Raw genomic sequence first — 22,333 nt, forward strand, 5'->3', positions numbered from 1 at the left:
CCTACATTGTATCAGCATATCAAATGCGCGACCCGGGCTGGTAAAACCCTGGATCATTGTTACTCTAACTTCTGCGATGCATACAAAGCCCTCCCCCGCCCTCCATTCGGAAAATCTGACCACGACTCAATTTTGTTGCCCCCAGCATATAGACAAAAACTAAAACAGGAAACGCCCGTGTCAATCACGTGGACTGGGATATGTTCCGCATAGCGTCTGACAATAACATTGATGAATACGCTGATTCGGTGAGTGAGTTTATTAGCAAGTGCATCGGTGATGTTGTACCCACAGCGACTATGAAAACCAGAAACCCTTCCCCAACCAGAAACCGTGAATTGATGGCAGCATTCCCGCAAAACTGATATGGCAGGGTGTACAGTCAATCATGGACTGCAAAAAGAAAACCAGCCTCGTCCTGGACCACGATGTCTTGCTCCCAGACAAACTAAACAACTTCTTTGCTCGCTTTGAGGACAACACAGTGCCACCGACACGGCCCGCTACCAAAACCTGCGGGCTCTCCTTCACTGCAGCCAACGTGAGTAAAACATTTAAACGTGTTACCCTTGCAAGGCTGCCGGCCCAGACGGCATCCCGAGCCGCGTCCTCAGAGCATGCGCAGACCAGCTGGCTGGTATGTTTACGGACATATTCAATCAAGCCTTACACCAGTCTGCTGTTCCCACATGCTTCAAGAGGGCCAACATTGTTCCTGTTCCCAAGAAAGCGAAGGTAACTGAGCTAAATGACTATTGCCCCGTAGCACTCACTTCCGTCATCATGAAGTGCTTTGAGATACTAGTCAAGGACCATATCACCTCCACCCTACCTGACCCACTCCAATTTGCTTACCGCCCAAATAGGTCCACAGACGACGCATTCGCAATCACACTGCACACTGTCCTAAACCATCTGGACAAGAGGAATACCTATGTAAGAATGCTGTTCATCAACTACAGCTCAGCATTTAACACTATAGTACCCTCCAAACTCATCATTAAGCTCGTGACCCTGAGACTTGACCCCGCCCTGTGCAACTAGGTCCTGGACTTCCTGACGGGCCGCCCCCAGTTGGTGAGGGTGGGAAACAATATCTTCACCGTGCTGATCCTCACCACTGGGGCCCCACAAGGGTGCGTTTTCAGCCCTCTCCTGTACTCCCTGTTCACCCATGACTGCGTGGCCATGTATGCCTCCAACTCAATCATCAAGTTTGCAGACGACACTACAGTGGTAGGCTTGACTACCAACAACGACGAGACGGCCTATAGGGAGGAGGTGAGGGCCCTCAGAGGTTTGTGTCAGGAAAATAACCTCACACTCAATGTCAACAAAACAAAGGAGGTGATTGTGGACTTCAGGAAACAGCAGCGGGAGCAGCCCCCTATCCACATTGACGGGACAGTAGTGGAGAAGGTGGAAAGTTCCTCGGCATACACATCACGGCCAAACTGAAATGGTCCACCCACACAGACAGCGTGGTGAAGAAGGCGCAGCAGCGCCTCTTCAACCTCAGGAGGGTGAAGAAATTTGGCTTATCACCAAAAACACTAAAAAAAAAACAACACTTTAACCATTTGTACATTGTTACAACACTGTATATATATATATAAATATATATATATATATATATATATATATATATATATATATATATATATATATATATATATATACACATATAGACATATATATATTATATATAATATGACATTTGTAAAGTCTTTATTGTTTTGAAAGTTCTGTATGTGTAATGTTTACTGTTAATTTTGATTGTTTATTTCGCTTTTGTATATTATCTACCTCACTTGCTTTGGCAATGTTAACACGTTTCCCATGCCAATAAAGCCCCTTGAATTGAATTGATTGTATGCTTCACGACAAGTTCAGTGTTGTATGTTTCTTCCTGTTGACCCTCCTCTCCCTCCCCGCCCTCTCTCTCCCTCTCTCCCTTTCTCCCCTCTCTCTATCTCTCTCTCTCTCCCCTCCCCCCTCTCTTCTCCCCCCTCTCTCTCTCTCCCTTTCTCCCCTTTCTCTCTCTCTTCCCTCCCCCTCTCTTCTCCCTCTCTCTCTCCCCTCTCCCTCTCTCTCTCTCTCTCTCTCTCTCTCTCTCTCTCTCTCACTCCCTCTCTCCTCTTTCTCTCTCTCCCCCCTCCCCCCTCCCTCTCTCTCTCCCTCTCTCTTCTTTCTCTCTCTCTCCCCTCTCCCCCTCTCTCTCTCTGTCTCTCTTTCTCTCTCCCTCTCTCCCCTCTCTATCTCTCCCCTCTCTCCCCTCTGTCTCTCTCCATCTATCTCCTCTGTCTCTCTCTCTCTCTCTCTCTCTCTCCCCTCCCTCTTTCTCTCTCTCTCTCTCTCTCTCTCTCCCTCTCTCTCTCTCCACTCTCCCTGTCTCCCCTCTCTCCCTCTCTCTCGTTCCCTCTCTCCCCTTTCTCTCTCTCTGTCAACATGACTGAGAAGACACATGACCTGGTAGTAGACCAGTCTCAACATGACTGAGAAGACACATGACCTGGTAGTAGACCAGTGTCAACATGACTGAGAAGACACATGACCTGGTAGTAGACCAGTGTCAACATGACTGAGAAGACACATGACATGGTATGAAAGACAAAACCTAACAAGATGGGAAATATTATCGACATTACTTTGCACTTTTCACTGGCTGTCCCTCAGGTTGTGGCAGGAGGTTACATATTTGGCTTCCGAAACTGCACATTTTGGCTGTTCACCCAATAAATAATAGATTTTTTCTTCATATTTTATAGTTTCAAATTCTCTGTATTGAATTATAATTTTGGGAAAGAAATATTCTCTTTGGTCTGAGTATTTGTCACGGTGTAATAGGAAATGCAGCTCTTCTCTCTCTCTCTCTCTCTCTCTCTCTCTCCTCTCTCTCCTCTCTCTCTCACTCTCTCTCTCTCTCGCTCTCTCTCTCTGTCTCTCGCCCCTTTCTCTCTCCCCTATCCCATGCCCTCTCTCTCTCTCCCTCTCTCTCCTCTCTCTCTCCCCTCTCTCCCCCTCTCTCCCCCTCTCCCCTCTCTCTCTCTCTCTCTCTCTCTCTCTCTCTCTCTCTCTCTCTCTGTCTCTCTCTCTCTTTCTCTCTCTCTCTCTAGGGGACACCTTTATTTGTTCACACCTGTCCATGTTCAGATATAGCCCAGGGAGCTCGTCCATCCTGGCTGATCAGATCGCCTTGAACCTGGTGTGCCCAGAGCGGTGAGTGAAAGAGGAATGGCTTTGTTGTTTCTGGTTAGAAAGTCAAGAAAAATGATTTTAGTCCAGGGTTTTGTTTATGTTCAATAAATCCAACTGGATGAATGCTTATAAATGTTACTTATGCTTATAAATATCTAATTATTATGTTGTTTGTGTCTCACCTCTTCCCCCTACACCCCCTTACCAATTTTATCACATCAGCACACACACTCAATACCATGCTTTTCACACATTCACACACGCATCAATAAACATCACACACACACACACACACACACACACACGCATACACTCTTCCCCCAGTCACCGAGGCGGAAGGAGGGCTCCTATCCCCCCTTCCACCTTCATTAACTATCCCTCCTTCCACTCTCATTAACTATCCCTCCTTCCACCTTCATTAACTATCCCTCCTTCCACCTTCATTAACTATCCCTCCTTCCACCTTCATTAACTATCCTGCCGTCCACCTTCAGTAACTCCCTTCTGACAATCTAAGATGATCAAGCAAGTGGATTCTGGAATACAGTATGGTAATGTACCAATACAGTATGGTAATGTACCAATAAAGTATGTTAATGTCCCAAATGGAATGCTATTCTGTATTTAGTGCACTAAATAGGGCTCTGGTAAAACATAGTGAACTATATATTTTGGGATGCAGACTATGTTTATTACCTCTCCAGTCTTATCATATTCTCATCTCTCACTGTCTGAAAGGATGCTATTTTAATCTCAAGTTTCTAACTCTGGGGATTTCATTAGGTTATTAACTGACCGATCGACCTCATCCACCATCATGCACGACCTCCAAGCTAAAGACTCACGGTAGGTAGAAGTTCCCCCTATCCACTGGTACGGACTCAGATACGTTTTCATTCTCATATGGGTAAAGTTAGGTTTGCTCTTTATCCATAGGAAATTGTTAAAGTCAGAAGCTGACTTTACCATACATACGATGATATCGTCAAGTCTATACCTTCTTCACACAGCCTCACAGATCACACGTCTCCATTTTGGGCCACGACACAGAGGTGTCCAATTATTTAACATGTTAAATGTGCACCAATGGCTGGCGTCAACGTCTTTAGCATCAACACACACACACACACACACACAAACACACACACACACACACACACACACACACACACACACACACACACACACACACACACACACACACACACTGTAACATTTCCTGAGCTCTCTGACTCTTCAGATGTTTGTTAGGCACCTGCTCACACATTTATTTTGTACATGTGATATTTATTCATTTAGCAGACGCTCTTCCCTGAGTATAATCACTAATCAGGGTACATTGAGTGCGTACACTGTGGAGGTGAAGCCGAGAACAAGTGCATGAATTGTTGTAATCAACGTTATTTGAAATGCTAATTGTACAATACACAGGGCTAATGCCCTGAATGAATAAAATCACTGATTATTCTCATAATCAAAGAGGAATAATGTGTTTTTTGTGCCTGCTTCTTGAGTCCTGCTTCTGTGTGCCTGCTTCTTGAGTCCTGCTTCTGTGTGCCTGCTTCTAGAGAGAGAGGGGGCGAGAGAGAGGGGAGAGAGAGAGAGAGTGAGAGAGTGTGAGAGAGAGTGTGAGAGAGAGAGTGCGAGGGAGGGAGGGAGGGAGGGAGGGAGGGAGGGAGGGAGGGAGGGAGGGAGGGAGGGAGGGAGAGAGTGGGGCGAGAGAGAGAGGTGAGTGAGAGAGAGAGAGAGAGAGAGACTTTTCCTATTAGTGCAGATGAGGGAAAAGGGAAATACACATTTCTAAGCAATTGAGATAGAGCCCTTATCCCATTGACCAACTGGTATTTTCCACCCCCCTTAGTGCAGGGGTCCTCACTACTAACACTCCCCTTAGTGCAGGGGTCCTCACTACTAACACTCCCCCTAGTGCTAGTGCAGGGTTCCCAACTACATTCAGCCGCGAGACGATTTTTCATTTTGCCGATGGTCGGGGAGTCAAAACATAATTACAAAGAATTTGAACACTGCAAATTGACCACAAGAAGCCCAAACAGATATAATATTTGAGTAAAATATAATGAGAGAGAGAGAGAGAGAGAGAGGGAGAGAGAGAGAGAGGACTGTTGGTGGCAAATCTCTATGTTTGTCAGAATGAAGGGGAAAGGAGCAGAGTGGGAAGAGAGAGAGAGAGAGAGAGAGAGAGAGAGAGAGAGAGAGAGAGAGAGAGAGAGAGAGAGAGAGAGAGAGAGAGAGAGAGAGAGAGAGAGAGAGAGAGAGAGAGAGAGAGATCCAGACCATTTCCTAACCCAACAACCCAATACAGCAAAGTGAGGAGAGAGTGAGAAAAAAGAGTGGGCGAGAAAAAGGGATAAGAGGGAGTGACAGACATCTGGCAGGGGTGTGCCTGTGCACACTAAACGGAAGTTCCCTATTGGTTTTCTCCCCAATCTTTTCCATTGGTCACGATGGGTTCAGTCATGGGGAAGTAGTACTCAGTGGAGGTAATTTCCCCGTGGCTTCCCAGCCATGCTCAAAACCCTCCTCTCACCTGCAGCTGCCACAACACACGCACATACACACAATCACACACACGCACTCATACACACACACGCACATACTGTATACACACTCAAATAAGCACTCCATTCTGTGGAGATAGAATTTGAATTTTAAAACAACCATTGTTGAAACAATTCAGCCTATTTGTACAGTGTCCATATTAGGTCAGAGTCAAACAGGAAGTTGTTTCAGAGTCACTTTGAGTTGCTGTGTCTGTCTGCAGAACCTGACTTTACTGAAGAATGGCTGAGGTCACCTGAAGAGGCAGGTGGAGAAGGCCCAGACCTTTGGCTCCTTATCATCAATACCTTCATGTAAGCCATTGTCTACAATGTTCATATTCCTGACTGCTTTTTGGTTGTAAATCAGGGGCTTTTCAATAGCATAACTTGAAAAAACAGTGTGTGCCACTGTCTTCAGTCTGTCTCAGGGTATTGGTCTGGTTTTCAGGCCAAGGACGTTACCTTATTCATGAGCTAGTGACTCTTTACAGACCTTTTCAATAGATAAAAGATAGTAGTGACTCTTTACAGACTTTTTCAGTAGATAAAAGATAATAGAGACTCTTTACACACCTTTTCAATAGATAAAAGTGTATTTCCTTGGGGTCATTTCCCAGACTGGGATAAGATTATTGGGATTTGATTATTGTCTTACTCTTTAACTTTGCATCCGACTCATTGGTATATTTCTGCTTTGTCTACCACAGCACCGACATTGATGCAGAGTTGGACCTGGTCTGTGTACAGATTTACAGTAACTGTTGGGGGCCGTGGAAGCGGTGCCATGCTCACACTGGGCTGGAGGGGGTGCCGGAGCTGTGGCGCTGGGTCAGAGGCAGAGGCAAAGAGAGAGAATTTACTCCGCCCAAAATCATTCCACGAAATAAGACCACGAAGTGAGGAATTTTAGTATGGAGGTCAGCGAGTGTCGAATTTGGTCAACAATAAATGTAATTGCTAATTTGTTACTTAAGGCTTATTTGATGGAATAGACGTTTCATAGTGGTTGTTACGAATGCACTGATATAAGTGGACGGATGTGGCATTTCGACATAAAAAAAGACTTTACATCGGAGTTGTGTCTGTTATTCACACATCTGCCCTCTCATTGGCAGGTTGGCATTTATTGTCATGAATCTTGCCCTAGAGGCAGCTCTGCAGAGTGGTCACTTGCTGTCGCAGCCACAATGTCATACAATCTGATTTTAAACCTAACCGTAACCAAACTGCTAACCCTAATGCCTAACCTTAACCTTAAATTAAGACCAAAAAGCAAATGTTTGTTTTCATGAATTTTTCGATATAGCCAATTTTGACTTTGCAGCTGACCTATCTAGCAGAAATTGCTCAGTTCTGCCTTCAGGGCAAGATGCAACATGCCTCTCATTGGATAGAATAGCTAGAACCTGATCATTGGCTAGAACCTGATCATCAAACCTCCTCCCATCTGCCTTTCATTTTTGAAGACTTCCATTCTTAGTCACTATAATAGACAGAGGGCAGGAGAGACACCACACCAGATTAACTTCCTTTATGGCCTGGAGGTAAAAAGGCCCTCACTATCAACCATGGTGTAGGGTAAAGTTTCAGCTCACTGGTCACGATAACAACACCCACCCGTAGCACGCGCTCCAGCAGGTATATATCACTGGTCATCCCAAAAGCCAACACCTCGTTTGACCGCCTTTCTCTGCTGCCAATGAGACTGGAACGAATTGCAAAAATTGCTGAAGCTGGAGACTTATATTTTCCTCACTAACTTTAAACATCAGCTATCAGAGCAGCTAACCGATCGCTGCAGCAATCTACCTACCTCATTTCCATATTGTTTTTATTTACTTTTCTGCTCTTTTGCACACCAGTATTTCTACTTGCACGTCTAACACTCCAGTGTTAATATGCTAAATTGTGGTCAGCGTGCACTGCGCCCAGCCCACCACAGGAATGCCCGATGAGACAAGGATTCTGTGCCAATTGTGCACCGCCTTCTGCGACAGAGCCTGGGCTTGAACCCAGAATCTCTGGTGGCACAGCTAGCACTGCAATGCAGTGCCTTAGACCACTGCGCCAACCCGGGAGGGCAATTATGCCAATTCTATTAAACTTTTAGTTTTTGCAACAGCAACCGTTTAATCCAAATGGAAAACTAGACTTTATATTGGACAAATTTAGGTAGGTCCCTCACAATTTTGTTCCGATTGCTTCCGTTTGGTTCTTAAACGGTAAAGACGTGATGAACACAGCTGTCTTGGGTTATGTTCATCAAGCATCAAATGGGGAAAATAGACTAAAACAGGAACTTGTCCAATGATAATTCACGTTTTCTGTTTCATGCCCTGATGAACACGATCCTGTTGAAAATCTCTTAGCATTGGCATTAACCCCAAATGACTTTCTGGACGAGAGCATCTTCGAATTGACTAAAATGAAACTGTAAATGCGTCAATTTCTGTTTTATTCCAGGTGTAAATATTTATTGTTCCACAAGTACAGTCAGCGTCTTGCTAGTGTCGTACTAGACACCAGTATGAAGGGAATAATCAGGGTGCCGTCATGCTATAACTATGTGTTGACTCCAATCACTGTGAGAAAATATGTGTATTTCTTTAGATGGCCATCCTCGACAAAAATAAAAACCAGAGCAACACTACGTAAGTGACGGTACGGAGCGGATGACTCAACACGCTGTTCTCAAAACAAGGGAGTACACAGCAATGCAACAGGACAACCTTTGTGTTAGACAGGCAAACAGAGTTGGGTGAGTCTCACCGCTGGTCCAGGGTCAGATATTTTTCAAGTTGTCCCATGGGTGAAGGTTAGGACCTTGGGGTGGGGTTATTTGATCATAAATCTGTGGTTAGGGACAACTCAAACCAGACAACCACTCAATCCAAACATCTGGAAATGTACTTCAAAAGACAGAATTATTTTCACCCACAATTTTCATCTCAACCTTTAAGTACATTTGTGTTTTATTCCTTTCTGAAAATAACTGTATTTTCAAGATGCACTGACCTCCAAAAAGGGATGTGATAATGTATGAATACAGTCTACAACGAATAGTGAGTGAATTCCTTGTTTTGACTTCACTGGACTTTACACCAATGAAACCATGAACCACATGGTCTTGGCCAACATGCCCATCTCTCCCACAGAACTTGGCCAACCGGCCCATCTCTCCCCCAGGACTTGGCCAACATGCCCATCTCTACCACAGAACTTGGCCAACCTGCCCATCTGCATGGCCAAGACCCACCTGTCCCTGTTCAATGACCCAAAGAGGATAGGGGTGAAACGCGGCATCGTCCTGCCTGTCAGGGACATCCATGCCACTGGGGGCGCTGGCTTCTTCAACCCTTTGGTGAGCACTGTGAGTACTGATGCTGCCAGTGTATTCATTACTCAGTGTCACTCATGAATGCTGGACTGGACATGACATGGGTATAGTGAGGAATGCCAGTTAGCTAAGATGCTAAAACAAGTGATGACTTGAGCTTCTTAGAATCATCGCAAGAGATTCAAAACTACAGACCATGGAAATGGGAAAAAATATAACTTTGAGATATCAGATGTCCTAGCATTCAGCTAAAAGAATATTCACCCTGAGATGTTCACTTAGGCCACACATCCCCCTGCAAATACCACCTCTACAGACAGATGATTTTTCACATTTAGCCAGGAGCACAGTTTCAATGACAAGACATAATCCGATGACATGTTCCCATAACAAGCTGACCGAAACCACATTGTGCTTACTCAGGTATTTTTACTTGTTTTTTTACATGGTCTCTTTCAGCATGGTTCCAGCAACTATGGTGAATGCCTAACCAGTGGTGTGTATTCATAGATGCCAACGGAAGCCAGGCTTCTGAAGACAGCCATATTTGGTAAAAGACCAAGTCCATATTATGGCAAGAACAGCTCAAATAAGCAAAGAGAAACAACCTGGCCTCCACAATCACTTGACCTCAAACCAATTGAAATGGTTTGGGATGAGTTGGACCGCAGAGTGAAGGAAAAGCAGCCAACAAGTGCTCAGCGTATGTGAGAACTCCTTCAAGACTGTTGGAAAAGCATTCCTCATGAAGCTGGTTGAGAGAATGCCAAGAGTGTGTAAAGCTACCATCAAGGCAAAGGGTGGCTACTTTGAAGAATCTCAAATATAACATCTATTTTGATTAGTATGACACTTTTTTAGTTACTACATGACCCCATATGTGTTTTCATGTTGTCACTATTATTCTACAGTGTAGAAAATAGTCCAAATACAGAAAATCCCTTGAATGAGTAGATGTGCCCAAACATTTAACTGGTTCTGTATGTGTAGGCCATCTATCTGATGCTATCTGGTTCAAAAGAGTGTTAGATTGTTGTCGCCTGTAGTATTGAATGCAAGGGAAGCCAGCGAGTGTTTGACCTCCCTTGATAAAAAAAAAGGTATAAAATAATAGCCAATCAGTGTTGAGTTAAACTGAGTGAGCTCAGCTGTGAATGATCCTGGCGCACCAAAAAAAAGTGTCACGGGAAGCCAGTTTGGATTTGGCATCACTCCTATCAAATCGCATCGAGAGCAATACGTTATTGAAAGAAACCATTTGAATTGTTGCATCTCATTGTGTTGTGTAGCTAAAATTGGCCCTTTACTAAATTATCCATGGATGGAGATAAGAATTTGGACTTGTGGTTTTACTTAATTCTCCTTACTGGCCAACGATAATAACAGCATTTTTGATCCAATCATTAATTCATACATTGTGCCCCTGGCCTGAGAGGTTGGAATTTCAATGTGTAGCAAGATGTAGAAGGCTAATGTTAATTAGCTAACATTGCCCATGAATGGAAGTCTGGCTAGTAAGCAAAGCATTTTAGCCATGTAGCCTAGGACAACAAAAACTAAAAGTGTGTACTGTATGACAGAGATAGACTGTTTCATCAACATGAAAGAGAGGAGGATGACATTGGTGTTTCTCAACCAGTAGGGTGAGTCAACATGAAAGAGAGGAGGATGACATTGGTGTTTCTCAACCAGTAGGGTGAGTCAACATGAAAGAGAGGAGGATGACATTGGTGTTTCTCGACCAGTAGGGTGAGTCAACATGAAAGAGAGGAGGATGATATTGGTGTTTCTCGACCAGTAGGGTGAGTCAACATGAAAGAGAGGAGGATGACATTGGTGTTTCTCGACCAGTAGGGTGAGTCAACATGAAAGAGAGGAGGATGACATTGGTGTTTCTCGACCAGTAGGGTGAGTCAACATGAAAGAGAGGAGGATGATATTGGTGTTTCTCGACCAGTAGGGTGAGTCAACATGAAAGAGAGGAGGATGACATTGGTGTTTCTCGACCAGTAGGGTGAGTCAACATGAAAGAGAGGAGGATGATATTGGTGTTTCTCGACCAGTAGGGTGAGTCAACATGAAAGAGAGGAGGATGACATTGGTGTTTCTCGACCAGTAGGGTGAGTCAACATGAAAGAGAGGAGGATGATATTGGTGTTTCTCGACCAGTAGGGTGAGTCAACATGAAAGAGAGGAGGATGACATTGGTGTTTCTCGACCAGTAGGGTGAGTCAACATGAAAGAGAGGAGGATGATATTGGTGTTTCTCGACCAGTAGGGTGAGTCAACATGAAAGAGAGGAGGATGACATTGGTGTTTCTCGACCAGTAGGGTGAGTCAACATGAAAGAGAGGAGGATGACATTGGTGTTTCTCGACCAGTAGGGTGAGTCAACATGAAAGAGAGGAGGATGACATTGGTGTTTCTCGACCAGTAGGGTGAGTCAACATGAAAGAGAGGAGGATGACATTGGTGTTTCTCGACCAGTAGGGTGAGTCAACATGAAAGAGAGGAGGATGACATTGGTGTTTCTCGACCAGTAGGGTGAGTCAACATGAAAGAGAGGAGGATGACATTGGTGTTTCTCGACCTGTCGGGTGAGTCAACATGAAAGAGAGGAGGATGACATTGGTGTTTCTCGACCAGTAGGGTGAGTCAACATGAAAGAGAGGAGGATGACATTGGTGTTTCTCGACCAGTAGGGTGAGTCAACATGAAAGAGAGGAGGATGACATTGGTGTTTCTCGACCAGTAGGGTGAGTCAACATGAAAGAGAGGAGGATGACATTGGTGTTTCTCGACCAGTAGGGTGAGTCAACATGAAAGAGAGGAGGATGACATTGGTGTTTCTCGACCAGTAGGGTGAGTCAACATGAAAGAGAGGAGGATGACATTGGTGTTTCTCGACCAGTAGGGTGAGTCAACATGAAAGAGAGGACATTGAAATGAAAGAGAGGAGGATGATATTGGTGTTTCTCGACCAGTAGGGTGAGTCAACATGAAAGAGAGGAGGATGACATTGGTGTTTCTCGACCAGTAGGGTGAGTCAACATGAAAGAGAGGAGGATGACATTGGTGTTTCTCGACCAGTAGGGTGAGTCAACATGAAAGAGAGGAGGATGACATTGGTGTTTCTCGACCAGTAGGGTGAGTCAACATGAAAGAGAGGAGGATGACATTGGTGTTTCTCGACCAGTAGGGTGAGTCAACATGTCTTTACTATATGCACACACACACATCAGAAACATGGACAGCCACGTCATATTTAGCTTACGTTGATTGGACTAAATTGTTTTTGGTATCTTTTAGTTGTCACTGTATTAGACTAAAGCATAGGTGATTAGATGTTGAAATGGTGCTGGAATAGTGGAGGAAGCTCCTGTTATCTTTGCGACTTGCGATAACTCTCTGTCGTTCTAAATCAATTGTCGTTCAGTGGTCGGAAAATGTCGGCAACATCAACTTGCTTGACCATGCCGTAGGTGATGTAACTGTTTGTTACATGCAATATGCTTTGTGGACTTCACTGGACAGATGTTGCTCTCCGGCTTTGTGATGAAACAGAGGTGTGGTTGAATTTATTTTGCCACTGTGTCTTCTTATTGTCTCGGCCTTTAGGCCTATATATCACGGTATCAAGGCATATGATTGAACTAGCAGGTTATAGAGCAAACAACGCAATTATCACAACACATAGGATGTAATATAGCTTTTTTTCTGTCTTCCCCAGTGGTTTTACCGACACACCGCTACTGTGCCAAACCAAGCCAGCTCAGTACAGCTTGGTTTGGCTCGGCTCAGTTTACTGTGAAAAGCCCCAAAGCAACAAAAACACAACCAAGAACAGGTCACTTGGACAATCACTCCTGTTTGGATGAAGTCACTAAAATAAAAGGACACGTTCAAATATGCCGCGAGGGCTCAGAAGAACCCCCCCCCTCAAACGCATTCACACACACACATACACACACTTCAAGTGAGGAGACGAATGGATTGAGTTTCTGATAGGTGTTCACATACAGTACGTGGGTGAGCTGTCAGAGCAGTGTGGTGGGAGAAGACGAAGCTGAGACACGTTGGTTTCTACTACCCAGAGGATATTTTTACCGAGAGTTGCTAGGTTGCACTGGCCGGGGTTCTGAATATGGTTGTTTAGGGAAGAATACTGCTATCAGGTGTCTGTCCCAAGGTGTTATCACTGCTATCAGTTATCTGTCCCAAGGTGTTATCACTGCTATCAGGTGTCTGTCCCAAGGTGTTATCACTGCTATTGGTTGTCTGTCCCAAGGTGTTATCACTGCTATCAGTTGTCTGTCCCAAGGTGTTATCACTGCTATCGGTTGTCTGTCCCAAGGTGTTATCACTGCTATCAGTTATCTGTCCCAAGGTGTTATCACTGCTATCAGTTGTCTGTCCCAAGGTGTTATCACTGCTATCGGTTGTCTGTCCCAAGGTGTTATCAATGCTATCAGTTATCTGTCCCAAGGTGTTATCACTGCTATCAGGTGTCTGTCCCAAGGTGTTATCACTGCTATCAGGTGTCTGTCCCAAGGTGTTATCACTGCTATCAGGTGTCTGTCCCAAGGTGTTATCACTGCTATCGGTTGTCTGTCCCAAGGTGTTATCACTGCTCAGTTATTCAATATAGCTCTCTGGGGAGTGTGTGTGTGTGTGTGTGTGTGTGTGTGTGTGTGTGTGTGTGTGTGTGTGTGTGTGTGTGTGTGTGTGTGTGTGTGTGTGTGTGTGTGTTCACATGCATACAAGTGTGTGTGCTTTTGTACTTGTGTGTTCATGACTGTGTGGTGAAGATTGCACTCAGACCCTACACATTGGGTAGACCGGGGACAATTGTAACAGGAGGCAATTGTAACACCTTGAATTTCTGCCAGAGTGATGAAAAGTTACAGTCAAATTTCTCACTATTTATTTATTGGCAAATGAAAATATTGTTTTCCTCCGGCTGTATTTTATCTTATACCGTCCTGAGTCTAATGTCCAATAATTCAAACTAGCATCATTTTCCTCAATATCTGTTGGCTAAACATTGACACGAATGACATGTCACTGTTGTAGTCTCTTGCTAGGTACACGTTGTCATAGCTGCTGGGTTGATAAAAACAAGTGATTTTAACTTTAAGATTGTATGATTTATACATGAATTATACAAGTAAATAACTTTAAATAGCCTTGGGGTCCTGTAGAGTGTCAAATAAGTTGTAAACAAATATATCTGGGCACCATCTGACTATTCAGATGTTTTGAGAGCTACTGAATGGCACAGATATGGGTGTTACTGTAATTATTTGGTTACGGACATAGAAATAGTCGTATGTCTTGCAAAATCATTACATATGTCTCTTATTATATGGTACTTTTTTGAAGTTAAGTTAATTTATTTTGTTAATTTTTTTAGGTGTTACAAACACACATATACACACCAATGAGGTAGACAAAGCTCCTGTTGCTTTTCTAATGAAGTTTCTCTAATGTTCATTTCCTTTGTCAATATTCCTCCTTCTGGAAACCCTACGTCATGCCCCTCCACTACTTTACACCCTGTTCATCACAGTCTGCTCTAGCAACCGGCACTAGAAACAAAAACAGATGGCAACCTGCTGCTCTCCAGTTTTTACTGTTGTATCAGCTTTCTTATCTCCCTCTAATCCGTACTGTAGATGAGCGCTCCACCCCAATCTCCGGCCTTCTCCTGTTTCTATGACAACGACCTCAGCAGAGAGAGCAAATAGTCCTCCTCTCAGGTGAGTTCACAACGGGTTGAATGAGCAAATCACTACCACTACTCTGAACTTTGTTTCAAATAGGTAGGTAGCGTAGTGGTTAAGTGCGTTGGGCCAGTAACCGAAGGTTTGTTGGTTTGAATCCCCTAGGTGAGAAATATTTTCGATGTGCGCTTGAGCAAGGCACTTAACCCTAATTGCACCAGGGTTTCTGTCAATAATGGCTGATCCCTGGCTGTGACCCCACTCTTCGAGGATGTCTCAGGGGGAGTGGGATATACAAAAAAACACATTTCCAATTTACTTGTACATACAGTATGTGGAATAGGACAAATGAAATCACCCACCCACCGAATTGATTCATAATTGGAATCGAAATAGAAATTCCCCTACGATCATGAAAGAGGTTGTGTTGTGCCTCCACTCTTGTGAATGATTTGATTGTTTCTCATTTGAAGAGTAATGTTTCGCTTTCAGCCTGTGAGTCAGGCAATAACAGAATCACAATAGTCGCAGACCATATGGCCAATGTTAAAAGACAAACATGCTGGTAGAGGGAAGTAGGCATCGAATCCATTTCAGTTTGGAAGCTAATGGAAAAAACAGGGACTACATCCCAAATGGCACCCTATTCTCTATATAGTCCACTAGTTTTGACCAAGTACCCTATTAATGCACTAAATAGGGAATATAGTGCTAATTGGGAAGCAGAGACAGGATCCGTGTAAGGCTATGAAAACAGATTCTTTAATTACGGCATTTATTGCTGACTGTATTGGTTAACTGTTTGTGAACGTGTAAGAGCAGCTAGCTATCGTTCCTTTAAAGAGACACTGTGACAACCCCTTTCATTAATGTGGACCAAACAAAGAGAAACATCTAAAAGACATGAGGGAAGAAAGAAGGCAATAATCATTATAAACTGGGTGGTTCGAACACTGAATGGTGATTGGCTGACAGCCGTGGTATATCAGACCATATACCATGGGTATGACAAAACATACACGTTGCGGCGTGCCTAAGAACAGCCCTTAGCCGTGCTATATTGGCCATATATCACACCCCCTAGTGCCTTATTGCTTAAATGGCCCATGTTCATCTCTCTCCCTTCTACTTTAATTTTTCCATGTGAAATAACACCATTCTCCATGTCATTTGCAACTTAATCATAGCTATTGATAAGAGCTAGGTAAATGAGTAATCCCTTTGATCCCTAAGGGATACTGACTGGTTTTCTGATACATGCCCCTACCTTTTTTGTATTGATATATTTTATTGTACCTTTATTTAATTAACCAAGCAAGTCAGTAAAAAACAAATTCTTATTTACATTGACGGCCTACCCCGGCCGAACCCGGACGTCACTGGGCCTATTGTGCGCCGCCCTATAGGACTCCTAATCACGGCCGATTGTCATACACCCTGGAATCGAACCAGGGTCTGTAGTGACACCTCAAGCACTGAGATGCAGTGCCTTAGACCCCTGCACTAATCAGGTGGTATCTGTGACCAACAAATGCCTGTCTGTATTCCTAGTCATGTGAAATCCATAGATTAGGGCCTAATGGATTTATTTCAATTGACTGATTTCCTCATATGAACTGTAACTCTTTGAAATGATTTCATGTTGCATTTATATTTTTCTTCAGTGTAGTTCCTTTCAGTTCTTATAGCCTACATTATCATTCCCTGTAATTACATTGTTTCGTTGACCTTAATTTGCTTCCTCTGTAAACGCTGTCACGTCCGTGTGGTTGTTGCCGATGATCATTAGTAACAGTTGATCATATATAAAAAAAGACGTGGGATAATTCAATCAGTTATGGAGCGGAGCGCAGACCAAGCCGTGACAGTTTGAACCCGACGCATGGCCCCTTTCTTGGCCGTGTCATCACACAGTTCCACGGTTAGTGCAGGCGATAGACACGGGTATAACCTACTATTGTACACTATCCTCGCTATTATAATTATATGTACACTAATCTTTCAACATTACCAAGGGTTGAATCATTTTCGGAATGAATTAAACCACCGTTTTCTTTCTTTTGTGCATAAAGGCTCTCCAAAACAGTTTTTTATGATCCATCAATACTCTCCCAAATCTAAAATATCAGAGTATTTTTTAAATATACCATTTGGAGTCTGTCGACAAAATTCGAACAAAAAAGTACAACATAGGGGATGTCTTAAGATACTGTACTGAAAACCATATTGAATGAAAACTCCACGACAACATCTGTTGGCCAGCAAGTGGGAGGGGTTTCAGCAGTTGAGTGAAATGTATTCAATGCGTGCAAGGTAGCCACACCTGCAGAGCGCGATAAGCGACTAAATTAGGTAAACCTGAACACCAAATACTGAGAAGTGCGTAAGAAAGGTGTGCAATTCCTAAGTCTGAATAGGTCACTTAGTTTCTATCTCTCTCCCCCTCGCCAAGCCTACCCAGAATCAATTAACTAGGCAAGTCAGTTAAGAACAAATCCTTATGTACAATGACGGCCTACCCGGTAGGGAAGTGTGGAAGTGATAGGGAAGTGTGTGTGTGTGTGTGTGTGTGTGTGTATGTATGTCGGTGTGCACACATTTGCTTGCTCAAGATTTCATATGCTGTTTTGTGAGCGCTATTCGAGATACCATAGGACCAATGACACGCTGTTAAATATGATCCAATGCAGACTTCTTTTTTTTTTTAACTGCACTTTCACCAATGTGAAGTTAATATTTAAATACTTTCGATATCACCAAAGAACCTTAGGTCTTTTCTTACTGCTGCAGGCTTTCATGATTGACTTTTTATTTGTAAATGTCATTTTGACACAAAAGTATTACAGCAATGTGAATACATAACTAAAGACTTGAATTAAAGTTGTCTTGGTGGTTGTCTTGTAGCTAGGCTGCCTTTTATTGTCAACAAAATGTGTACAGTGCCTTCAGAAAGTATTCACACCCCTTGACTTTATCCACATGTTGTTGTGTTACAGCCTGAATACAAATTGGATTCAATTGAGATGTTTTGTCACTGGCCTACACATAATAATACACATGATAATACACATAATAATACACATGATAATACACATAATAATACACATGATAATACCCAATAATGTTGAGATTTTTACAAATTAATAAAAAATGAAAAGCTGAAATGTCTTGTCAATAAGTATTCAACCACTTTGTTATGGCCAGCCTAAATAAGTTCAGGAGTAGAAATGTGCTTAACAAATCCCATAATAAATGACATGGGCTTAATCTGTGAGCAAAAATTGTGTTTTTAACATAATTTTAAATGACTACTTCATCTCTGTACCCCACAAGGCACTAAAGTAATACTGCAACAAATGTGGCAAAGCAACTCCCTTTTTGTCCTGAATACAAAGTGTTCTGTTTGGGGCAAATCCAACACAACACATCACTGAGTACCACTCCATCTTTTTAACCATAGTGGTGTCTGCATCATGTTATGTGTATTCTTGTAATTGTTAAGGATGGGGAAATTGTTTTTGAATTAATGAAACGGAAAGGAGCTCAGCACAGGCTAAATCCTAAAGGAAACCCTGGTTCAGTTTGCTTTCCATCAAACACTGGGAGATGAATTCACCTTTCAGCAGAACAATGACCTAAAACACAAGGCCAAATCTACAATGAGTTAATTACCAAGAAGAAGAAAGAAGAAGAAGAAAGAAGAAGACAGTGAATGTTCCTGAGTGGCCGAGATACAGTTTTAACTTAAATCTACTTGAAAATCTATGGCAAGACCTGAAAAAATGTTGTCTAGCAATAATCAACAACCAATTTGAAAGAGCTTGAAGAATTTGAATTGGCAAATTTTGCACAATCCAGGTGTAGAAAGCTCTTATAAACTTACCCAGAAAGACTCACAGCAGTAATCTCTGTCAAAGGTGATTGTACAAAGTATTGACTCAGCGGTGTAAATAGATATAATAAATTAGATATTTCTGTATTTCATTTTCAATACATTTGCTAAAGTTTCTAAATACATGTTTTCACTTTGTCATTATGGGGTATTGTGTGTAGATGGGTGAGAAAATCAATATTTAATCCATTTTGCATTCGGTATGTAACTCAACAAAATGTAAAATAAGTCAAGGGGTATGAATACTTTCTGAATGGATTGTAAATATTTATTGGGAAAAAGTTGTGGAATTATTACTTTTTCACATCAAGTAAATGTTTGGCGTGAAAAAACATGCTACAAATAATGTTTTTTTTATTTATATACTGTATACATTTTTGTATTTATATATATTGAATATACACTGTAGTGGACATTAGGACTCGGTTGATAGTAAATAGGAAGCATTTACAAGTATTGTGTAAAGCAGGTTAAAAAGAGAAAGAAAATGCTCATCCTGATGTCCACTACAGAGGACATTAATTAACATCCTGATATCCAATACAAAGGACATTTATTAACATCCTGATATCCACTACAGAGGACACTTATTAACATCCTGATGTCCAATACAGAGGACACTTATTAACATCCTGATGTCCAATACAGAGGACATTTATTAACATCCTGATGTCCACTACAAAGGACATTTATTAACATCCTGATGTCCACTACAGAGGACACTTATTAACATCCTGATGTCCAATACAGAGGACATTAATTAACATCCTGATGTCCACTACAAATGACATTTATTAACATCCTGATATCCAATACAGAGGACATTAATTAACATCCTGATGTCCACTACAAATGACATTTATTAACATCCTGATGTCCACTACAGAGGACATTAATTAACATCCTGATGTCCACTACAGAGGACATTTAATAACATCCTGATGTCCAATACAGAGGACATTAATTAACATCCTGATGTCCACTACAGAGGACATTTAATAACATCCTGATGTCCACTACAGAGGACATTAATTAACATCCTGATGTCTACTACAGAGGACATTTAATAACATCCTGATGTCCACTACAGAGGACATTAATTAACATCCTGATGTCTACTACAGAGGACATTCATTAACATCCTGATGTCTACTACAGAGGACATTAATTAACATCCTGATGTCTACTACAGAGGACATTAATTAACATCCTGATGTCTACTACAGAGGACATTCATTAACATCCTGATGTCTACTACAGAGGACATTAATTAACATCCTGATGTCCAATACAGAGGACATTAATTAACATCCTGATGTCCACTACAGAGGACATTTAATAACATCCTGATGTCCACTACAGAGGACATTCATTAACATCCTGATGTCTACTACAGAGGACATTAATTAACATCCTGATGTCTACTACAGAGGACATTAATTAACATCCTGATGTCCAATACAGAGGACATTAATTAACATCCTGATGTCCACTACAGAGGACATTTAATAACATCCTGATGTCCACTACAGAGGACATTCATTAACATCCTGATGTCTACTACAGAGGACATTCATTAACATCCTGATGTCTACTACAGAGGACATTAATTAACATCCTGATGTCCAATACAGAGGACATTAATTAACATCCTGATGTCCACTACAGAGGACATTTAATAACATCCTGATGTCCACTACAGAGGACATTCATTAACATCCTGATGTCTACTACAGAGGACATTAATTAACATCGTAATATCCACTACAGAGGACATTTCTTTACAGCCTTATTTACAGTGCCTTGCGAAAGTATTCGGCCCCCTTGAACTTTGCGACCTTTTGCCACATTTCAGTCTTCAAACATAAATATATAAAACTGTATTTTTTGTGAAGAATCAACAACAATTGGGACACAATCATGAAGTGGAACGACATTTATTGGATATTTCAAACTTTTTTAACAAATCAAAAACTGAAAAATTGGCCGTGCAAAATTATTCAGCCCCCTTAAGTTAATAATTTGTAGCGCCACCTTTTGCTGCGATTACAGCTGTAAGTCGCATGGGGTATGTCTCTATCAGTTTTGCACATCGAGAGACTGACATTTTTTCCCATTCCTCCTTGCAAAACAGCTCGAGCTCAGTGAGGTTGGATGGAGAGCATTTGTGAACAGCAGTTTTCAGTTCTTTCCACAGATTCTCGATTGGATTCAGGTCTGGACTTTGACTTGGCCATTCTAACACCTGGATATGTTTATTTTTGAACCATTCCATTGTAGATTTTGCTTTATGTTTTGGATCATTGTCTTGTTGGAAGACAAATCTCCGTCCCAGTCTCAGGTCTTTTGCAGACTCCATCAGGTTTTCTTCCAGAATGGTCCTGTATTTGGCTCCATCCATCTTCCCATCAATTTTAACCATCTTCCCTGTCCCTGCTGAAGAAAAGCAGGCCCAAACCATGATGCTGCCACCACCATGTTTGACAGTGGGGATGGTGTGTTGCTTTTACGCCAAACATAACGTTTTGCATTGTTGCCAAAAAGTTCAATTTTGGTTTCATCTGACCAGAGCACCTTCTTCCACATGTTTGGTGTGTCTCCCAGGTGGCTTGTGGCAAACTTTAAACAACACTTTTTATGGATATCTTTAAGAAATGGCTTTCTTCTTGCCACTCTTCCATAAAGGCCAGATTTGTGCAATATATGACTGATTGTTGACCTATGGACAGAGTCTCCCACCTCAGCTGTAGATCTCTGCAGTTCATCCAGAGTGATCATGGGCCTCTTGGCTGCATCTCTGATCAGTCTTCTCCTTGTATGAGCTGAAAGTTTAGAGGGACGGCCAGGTCTTGGTAGATTTGCAGTGGTCTGATACTCCTTCCATTTCAATATTATCGCTTGCACAGTGCTCCTTGGGATGTTTAAAGCTTGGGAAATATTTTTGTATCCAAATCCGGCTTTAAACTTCTTCACAACAGTATCTCGGACCTGCCTGGTGTGTTCCTTGTTCTTCATGATGCTCTCTGCGCTTTTAACGGACCTCTGAGACTATCACAGTGCAGGTGCATTTATACGGAGACTTGATTACACACAGGTGGATTGTATTTATCATCATTAGTCATTTAGGTCAACATTGGATCATTCAGAGATCCTCACTGAACTTCTGGAGAGAGTTTGCTGCACTGAAAGTAAAGGGGCTGAATAATTTTGCACGCCCAATTTTTCAGTTTTTGATTTGTTAAAAAAGTTTGAAATATCCAATAAATGTCGTTCCACTTCATGATTGTGTCCCACTTGTTGTTGATTCTTCACAAAAAAATACAGTTTTATATCTTTATGTTTGAAGCCTGAAATGTGGCAAAAGGTCGCAAAGTTCAAGGGGGCCGAATACTTTCGCAAGGCACTGTAGCTTTTATTTAATGTGAAAAATGATTACACCGCTCTGAAAACTCACTAAACTATTCCTGAGACATTTACTTACTAGAAACTATTTAATATCAAACTCACAAACCCATTATTTACACACACCAGTCCATTAAACAATGTAGCTTGTTATTTACATTTGATTAATTTAGCAGAAGCTCTTTTCCAGAGCATTTAGATTACGATTTTTTTCACCTAG

At 42.2% G+C, this 22,333-nt stretch overlaps 1 long non-coding RNA gene across 1 annotated transcript; it reads left to right on the forward strand.

Moving 5' to 3' along the window:
* Positions 1-3,769: 3,769 nt before the first annotated feature.
* Positions 3,770-6,831, forward strand: LOC110529340 (uncharacterized). The gene is made up of 3 exons (XR_005053015.2): positions 3,770-4,044; positions 5,981-6,071; positions 6,467-6,831. It is a non-coding gene; the product is annotated as an uncharacterized LOC110529340 (long non-coding RNA).
* Positions 6,832-22,333: the final 15,502 nt, after the last annotated feature.

This window comes from Oncorhynchus mykiss, chromosome 8, assembly GCF_057628025.1.
Source record: "Oncorhynchus mykiss isolate SJ-2025 chromosome 8, ASM5762802v1, whole genome shotgun sequence".
NCBI classification, from domain to species: Eukaryota; Metazoa; Chordata; class Actinopteri; order Salmoniformes; family Salmonidae; genus Oncorhynchus; species Oncorhynchus mykiss.